The following is a 9148-nucleotide window of genomic DNA, read 5'->3' as shown; positions in this document are numbered from 1 at the left end:
GAGAAGACATTGAACAATCTGATCAGTAGCCCCAGTACCAGTACCCAGAGCAGCCATCTTCTGAGCAGTTTGAGCAGCAGGAGCAGTTTGAGGAAGGCAAGTATAACATGTATTTAAATAGAGAGTGAATAATGCTTGTATTTATGTATTTATCATGTATTTTTGTAACTCATGTATTTATCATGTAACTCGTGTAACGACGACGAGTAACGACGACGAGTAACGATGATGAGTAATTTCGTATTCGCTCTCTAACTCATGCATTCGCCATCCCTCGACCCTCAACCCCGTTCCTCGACCCTCAACTCTCAACCCCGTTCCTCGAACCGGTTCCTCGACCCCATTCCACGACACACACACACACACACTCTGTCTAATACACTCTAACACACACACACACACACACTCACACAGACACACACACCCACACACTAACTCTCTCTCTATTTCTCTGTCCCTCTAACATACACACACACTCCCTCTCAAACACGCATATTCGTTCAAAGAATTGAATTCTCCTGCTTCATTTAAGGATGGACACATACTCTAACACATTTTTACGGTTTTAGTTAAGGATGGACCCCTTCGGTGATGAGCAGGCCGCCGGGCAATACATGTTGGACGCAATAAACGAAGATACGAGGACCAACACCACCCAGCCAATCGCTGAAGAAGATGCTCGGACAGCTGATTCATTCCTGAATATGTCTGGAGATGCCGATGAAGAAGATGATGACTTTGCACCGCCGCCCAATCAACAGCAGCATGTTCCAGTACGAATCTTAAAACTATATGCATGGTGTCTTCAGTAGATTAGTTTTGCGATTAACATATCTTTTCTGTAATTTAGTCGACCTCTGCATCGACTTCGTTGAGCCAGTCAAAAGGGAGACGCCGGCCAACCAAGAAAATGGAGGGAAAACAGGTCTTCAGAGAAGTGGACGCAGAGGGCTGTCCAAGTGCTCCAGACGATGCTAGCACAAAATTTATCAACCAATGTGGGGTTATTGTTCGGGCAAGAATTCCGATCACCACAAGACTATGGAAAACGACCAAACCCGAAGAACAGCAACACGCCGTGCCTGCACATCAGAAGGAAATGCTATGGGCAGAACTCAAGGATATGTTCATTCTTTCTGAAGGAGTTGACCAAGAACTTGTGAAGAAATGTGCCTTGAGAAAGATGGCCCTTGCCTTTGCAACTTTCAAGAACAAGTTGTACACCAATTACATCAAGAAGGATAAGGAGCCGAACTGGGACGATCTTCCTCAGGTTAAACCATACTGGGAGGAGTTCAAACAATACAAACTATCAGAGGAAGCCCAAAAAAAATCCGAACAAGCCAAAGTGAATGCTGCAAATAAGAAGTACAGCCACCACCTTGGGGCTGGCGGGTACAAGAAGTCAGTTAAAAAATAGCAGAAGATGGAGCAGGACCTTATAGATAGAGGCATCAGGCCGACGACTTGGGATTGGCCGGATAGATGCAAGTGGTGGTTATTTGCTAATGGCGTGACACTAAACCAGTTGGATGGAAGTTTGGTCATGCCCGAGCATATGCAAGAAGTGTCCCGCGATCTAGTTGCTGCAATAGATAAGACTCAACAAGGAACATTCCATCCTCAAAGGGAGAATGATGAGCTGACAAGGGCATTAAAGAATCCGAAACACCCTGGACGAGCCCGCGGCATCGGCGTGGTCCCATGGAAAGTTGCTTGGGCCAGAGATCCCTCTTACAAGACTCACCGAAAGAGCAAAGCCGAACAGGAAGAGAAACTTCGTGTCATAGAAGAAAAGATGAACGAGAAGGTTGCGTCCTTGGAATCTCAGATGGACGCCAGGGTCAATGAGGCGGTGCAGCTAGCTCTGAGCCAAAGGGGCACTGCTCGGTCGCACTCGGATGTTGTGATAAGCCCGGCCTCTCAGCGACTCAGCAGCTGTGCATCCATGGCGGCGCCCGACGTACAAGCGGAACAGCAACCCCAGATTGAGCCAACAGCGGTAGATGACCAGAGGTATCCAGTGGATGATGTCACCATGCCGACACTGTGCGAGCTTCATGTGCGAGCAAGAAATATATCCATTCATGTCGCATACGGGTCAGCCCTGCCCCTGAATCCTTATACTACAATTCATGGAAGGCCGATACCTCCTGGCTACACCTCCGTCATAGTCGAGCAGATAGTTGGAAACAATGAGGATCTTGAGCTCGACTTCATTGGAGGGGATGGAGAGAAGACATTGGGAGACGCACTGCACGGGGTCGTTCTATGGCGCAAGGCCGACATCAAACTTACTGCAAGCACAACGGCACCCGTGCAGACCGATCGCCCATCTCCGCGGCCTACCTCACCGCCGTCCCCACTACCACCTCCTTCACCACCGTCTCCGCCGGCGCAAAGGGCCACGAGTACTCCAACTCCTCCTACACTAGAAAAAGGAAAGAAAAAGACAGCATCCCTCCCAGCGGCTGGACCCTCAAAGAAGAAGTAGAAAACAGTCGAAAGAAAATTAACCTACGAGAAAACCGCTGAGGAGTTGGAAGAGGAGACTGCTCGATATATAAAAGAACAATTGAAGCCTAAAGTCCCCCCGCCGAGGGAAAAGGTACCTCTAGAACTAGGGAAAAAGCTTCTCGCAAACCTAGACAACCCACCAAAACCGAAAAGCTTACCCTCGGACTATAATCGTACTCTGACAAAGGCACACAAGGTGAGAAATCTGAAGAAAAAATGTGGCAAGACCATTCCTCAGCTTGGCACACAACAAAAAGAACTCGAGCCCCTCCGAGTGCCAGGGTTGCCACTCCTACACCTGACGGACGTACAACTCCAGGCGGACCTACAGGCCGCAATATTTCTTTCTGAAACTGGATTAACACTAGAGGATGCAACGGGGCATGTGGAGGCAAAAATCCCTGTCGCTCGCACTATTACTCCATTCCAGCATGGAAAACCATTTGTCACTAAGGAAGAGGAGAAAAGTCTAGGCACGCAGATGTTCAATTTGCATAGATGGTACCTGCGAATGGCGAAAGACGAAGGAAAAATGTTTGGAGTCAAGTATCGTGACCATGATTTCTTCCGCTGGGAGGACGACTTCTGGGTGTACTTCCAAAATTTATATCACATTTACCATCGACAAGCCCTCGACGCCTCTATCATCACCATTTCGGTTTTGTAAGTATCACTTACCTCTACATTAATAGTTTTTGTTAACAAGAACATAATTATATGTGTGCATTATAAAATTTGTATTGCATCATTTAGACAGGAGATCTAAAGAAGCCGAAAACATGGATGGCACCATCAGATCGGCTTCATGTCTCCTTTGCTAGTCAACCAGAAATTGATCAACGAAAGTTACAAGGAAACGTGCGAAAACATGTACGATTCATTGACTAGGCAAAGTTACAAATCCTATATATTCATACCATACAACTTTGGGTAAGCCTTGATCGACTCAAACCTCTGTTATATTACTAAATAAATACTAAGTTGTCTAATACAGTTATGTATATATCCTATCTATATATGCAGTTATCATTGGATTTTACTCATACTTTCCGTAGAGACCGGCAATCTTATAGTCTTTGACTCAATGAGAAATCCATATTCCGCAATCCAACATATCATAGACCCCTTGAACAGGTAAGTTCAGTTTGCACAATCAAATCTTTTTTCTGTTAATAACAATTCCTGAATATCAAACTTAACTTTGAGTGTAGGGTTTGGAAAAAATTTGTGAAAAATAACAAAGGATGTGGTCAATGGAGGCCCGAACTGAACGTTAACATGGATTATCCGGTATGGTCAGTCATAAAGATTTGTCTAGTTAAGTATATAATCCCAAATTGTTCTAAATTGAGTAATTTATTTGTTTCTCCTTAAGTATGCGAGACAACAAGGAAATGATTGGTGCGGGTACTACATATGCGACTACTTGCACATCATGACTCCATGCGGGAAGGCTACTGGTGAAGAAACGAGAGTACGGCCAAACCATTCACTAGTATATTTTCATAATTGTACTAACGCACAGAATGTTAATGCTTTTTTCCTAAATGATAGATGTCTCAAATGGGGGATGAATGTTACTCTACTGATCGGATCAACGCCGTGTGCGAGCAGCTCGCCGGATTCATTTTGAACGAGATCTTGGATCCTAGAGGCGAGTTCTACCACGACGGTCACATCGATAGAGGACTTTCATCGACATCCTGAGGGGACTAGTAGTTGGACGGCTAACATGACTTGTACATTTGTAAATATTTTTAAACATTATGCCTTGATGTTTGTAAATTTGTAAATATATTAGTTCATGTAATTAGCTTAATTATATGCTCGCATTTCACTTTTAGTTAGTTTCAAATATTCTCTGAAAACGAACACGAACAACCAATGAACGTAGAGTACTGTAGAGCTTGAGTGCGTTTAGCAATTATAAAAGAATAAACAGTAGTAAATAGAACAAACAAAACTGGATTTGGGAAAAAAGGGAAAATGTCATTGGTACCGGTTGGAAATACCAACCGGTACCAAAGGGGCTGCCACCTTACGTCAGCGAGGCAGCCTCTTTGGTACCGGCTGGTATTTCCAACCAGTACCAATGGAGGCCTAAGGCACCGGTTGAAAAACCCGGTGTCTTAAGTAGAGGCCAATGGTCGCGGTTGCGGAACCGGTGCCTTTGGCCTTTCTCAGCCGGTGCCCAAGGCCCGTTTTCTAGTAGTGTTTATTGAACTTAAATACTCATATCTAAGTTCATAGGCTATGTGCTCATACAATTGCTTAACCTTGGTGTATCAAGTACTCTTCTTTCAAAGACTTTCAATTGGTTGCAAGTCACTTTCAATTTGGTACATGCAAGGTAAACTAAGTTGTTCCCCCGAAGACCTTTTTGGGAGCAAGGCCTTTTAAGTGATTTGATTCCAAAGGGTGAGAAATGTGGATCAAAGAAAGATATTTTCTCAAGGAGAAGAAGCATATCCCAAAGGGGGAGAGACACCTAAGTGAATCAAGTCATGAGGGAGAATCAAAGGGGGAATCATGGTTTTAGAGGGAGGCCAAGCCATCATTGAATGGTGGTAAGCATCAAAGTAACAGGGAATTTGGAGGCTCGACAAGGTTTGGGATGCATAAGTAGGGATGCATCATGCAAAGATGAAGTAAAGCCAAGTTGTGGATTAAAGATTAGTAACCCAAATTCCCCTCCCCTACATATGAGGTCATGAGCAAGGTAAAAGGATAATCTCAAATTTCATTTGATATCCTTCATGCATAATTGTAGCTCAATGCCTCTCTAGGAATGCATGATCTCATCTTTACGATTGGTATTTACAATTGGTATCTTTTATTTGACATGCCTTCCTAGACTATCATATGGTAGGTTGTTTTAGTACTAACTTCTTATCTAGTGCAACCTACATGGGCGAAAACCGTTGCTTCTCCATGACACATATTTTCGAAAGAAAATACCAAAGTCTACAATTGGTATCAATTCTATTTTTTGGTATTCATTTGGTGTCATGTTTTTCAAGTTGTAGAGTTTGATCTCCATTATGTGAATTACAAGTGCATACATTTGATTAAGTGATTCAAACACTATTGCACACATTTAGGGGGAGCTAACTCTATAACTCGTGTTTTTATGACTAACATGCTTTCAAAAGTGATAGTTGTTATAGTCACACTTCCTTAGTCCACATGGTAATGCATTCAATCCTTCGATATCAAGATGATGCACATTGCAATTAACCTTACAAATTGGTATCAATTGATCAAGAAAGATTGGACAAGGGAAGAAGACCAAGCCATAACTCCCAAAGGTTAAAGAGATAAATGATATAGGGAGGCATGGCTAGTCACCTAGAGCTATCTCCATGAGTTCAATTTCTTTTGAACACTACCCCTACAAGTCACAATTGGTATCACAATGGATGTCAAGATAGGAGGTGCCACAAGTTTTGAAAAAGGGGGAGCTTGTTCAAACAAAGGGAGATATGCCGGATTTAGTTGGTATAACACTCTATCACTAGTGAATCTCTTTTTGCTACTAATGCTCATTGTTGCTAGTGGTGATGAAGCTTTTAGGTGTTTGATGACAAAGGGGGAGAAATGTACCCTAAAAGCAAGAAAATATTTTGGAGTAAAATGATGCCATTAGCAAGGGGGAGAAATGGAAAATGCAATGCAAAAGGATGCATGGTGATAGGGGGAGGTATTTAGTCAATGTGGGGGAGAAGTGCAATTTGATGATCCCATGGACTAAGGTACAAAAATCTTTCATTGCTCATATAGTTCAAACCACACACAAGCCATTGTTCTACAATTTTTTCTACAATTGGTATCAAGGGCTTTTAAAATGAGAATTGAAATGTCATCCATGCAAGCTAAGTAGTTTCTAACTTCTCAAATTGGTATCAATTTCATATTCTTGCAATTCATCTTGCTTGCTTTGGTTGTGTTGTCATCAATCACCAAAAAGGGGGAGATTGTAGCGAAAATTGCCTCTCATGCCATATTTCAATATAATGTTTTGGCGATTGATGACACACACAACACTTGGACTAATATGATTGTTAAGATGAACAGTCTCAGGCTTTTAGGTTCAAGTGATGACAAAGAGAAGATAGGCGTAGCTAGGCCCGAAGGGCCGCCCCTACGGGGGTTCCGCCCTGAAACCTCTTCAGTCCAAAGGATTCAAAGATTGAAGAGACCGTGAAGAAACCAAGTCAAAATAATCAAGACAGAGATATTTTAGTATCACCGATTGAACCGACGCTAAAGAAAATTACATACGTCGGTGCATTGACTTGGAGCACGTCTGGGAGTTTTGGTAACACCGGTTGAACCAACGCCAGGAAAGTTGAATACGTCGATGCAATGAACTTAGCAGCTGAGGCAAAATTTATACACCGGATGAACCGACGCTAGATATTGGTGAACGTCGGTGCAGTTGTCCAGAGAGTTAGTTTTTCAGCAACTACACTCACCGGTTAAACCGACGCTGCATCGGTTGATTACATCGGTCGATTGAGGTAGCCGTTGAAGCATAACGGCTAGTTGGAAAATGCACTCACCGGTTAAACCGGTGATGACAAAAACGGTAGCCGTTGAAGCATAACAGCTAGTTTGGAGGGTTGGGCTATATATATGCCACCCCAAGGCTCATTTGAGAGTGCTGGAGACCAAGGAAGTATACAAGAGCCAGAGATCATCTCCAACCACCATAGAGCTTCATTGTATATCATATAGGCTTAAGCACACTTGTGAAAGTGCTTAGTGCTTGTTTAGGCTTAGTTCTTGAGAGAACTAGCTTGAGTGAAAGCCTTGCTGCGGCAAGCATCTTGTGATCCGTCGTGTGACCCTCCGACTTGGTGTGGAGAGGCAACGACACTTTGTGCGGGGGAAGAGGAGACCCCCTCCTTGGTGGAGAAGCTCCGTAGTGGATTTCGGTCGGGTGACTGAGAGAGACGGTGGCGGTGCACGAAACTTAGTGTCTTGTGGGCACTTGCCTTTGCTTGCCGGCATCGCCTTGGTGGCGTAGTGCAAGACGTGATCGGAAGAGCCTCAGTGTCCCGTGCACGTAGGCGTTTGTGCCGAACCACGTTACATGACCGTGTCTACTCGGGAGTTTGCATCCCTCTTGCACTTACCTCTTTACTTACCTTATTATGTTTCCGCATTTACTTTATCTTGCGTACCTTTACTTTCCTAGATAGTTTGTTTAGGATTGGCTATAGGTTGCAAGTATTTTGGGGTAAGTAGAGAATAGTAAAGGTAAACCTTAGTCATAACTAGCATGTATAGGACGTGTTAGGTTTATTTTATGCAAGTAGTTTGAGCCCTAGGTTAAAAAGCAATTAGCGACCCTATTCACCCCCTCCCCCTCTAGGGTCGGACACCCCGGTGATCCTTACAGCGGGGCCAAGTCAAAGAGCGCTAGCGGAGCGTGGGGAATCGGTTCCAGGGCTCGGCTTGGGTGGAGGGAGGCCGGGGAGGGGACCTCCGCGGCAGCTCAGGAGGGGGCGGCGGCCATGGCGATGGCGGGCGGCGTTCTAGGCTGGGAAAGCTCGGACTTGGCTCAGGCGGCGGGCGAGAGTGGAGAAGCTTCCTTGTGAAGCAAAAGGGGAAGGAGGAGAGCAGGGCAGAGGGGTGAGGCGCAAGTAGGCCGGCTCGTCGCCGTGGCGGGTGGCGGCAAGAGCGGTGACCGCGTGGCGCGTAAGCATAGGTTGCGAAGGGCGGTGGCGAGGCAGGTCGACAGCTGGTCAGGGAGCTCGGTCGGGGATGGGCCTCGACCGGACATGCGCGTGGCCGGCGGCCTCTGCTCGACTGGCACAGAGCAGGGGAGGGTGAGGGAGAGAAGATAGAGTAGAGAAAGGATGAGAGGTCAACGTGGTTGACTCGCATTTTACTCAAAAATTTCTTTTGAAGTATGGAAAACTTTGAATATGAAAGTTGTAGAGATTTTTGAATTCTACACTTTTCGTTTCAGGCACCAGTTCGTTTGAGACTTTGTTCAAAAGTAATTTTTTTTAATCTTTAGTGTATTTGAACTTGGTCCTGTTCGACTCGGAATTCAAAATTTTCCTCCATTTTTGGGTGGCACTCGGAAAAAACCATCAACATGGAGTTGTTCAACATTTAAAACTCTACAAGTTTTATTTCAGGATAATGTTGAATTAAGCCACGGTTTGAAAGTTATTTTAAATCTAACACAACTAAAATTTTGAATTCCTAATTATTTCATGTAGACTTGCAAGGCACTAAATTATGAGTGTTTTTCTATTAAATACTTTTAATGACAAGTTGAGCATGAAATATTACAATCATATTATGAAATAGTCTTATATGCACACACCTATATACACATGCACATACACATATGCAAGAATACATGATTTCAAAACTTACTGACAATTATGCATGATGTTGTATGCATGACGTTGATTTAGCGATTTAATCACCTAGGGTGTCACAGTAAATGACTACCCTGTCATATAGATTAGTTAGTTTAATCGTGCGAGTGCATTCCATTCATGATTTGCATTGTGTGTTCATGTAGAAATGAGTAGTCGCCGTGTACGCTGTGATTGTGGAGCCGGACCTAGGATTTGCTCGGTGGAGCTGTTGATCAAGTCCCGGAGAT

Source organism: Panicum virgatum, chromosome 7K (genome assembly GCF_016808335.1).
Source record: "Panicum virgatum strain AP13 chromosome 7K, P.virgatum_v5, whole genome shotgun sequence".
NCBI lineage: Eukaryota > Viridiplantae > Streptophyta > Magnoliopsida > Poales > Poaceae > Panicum > Panicum virgatum.
Note: the sequence above shows the minus strand (reverse complement) of the source record.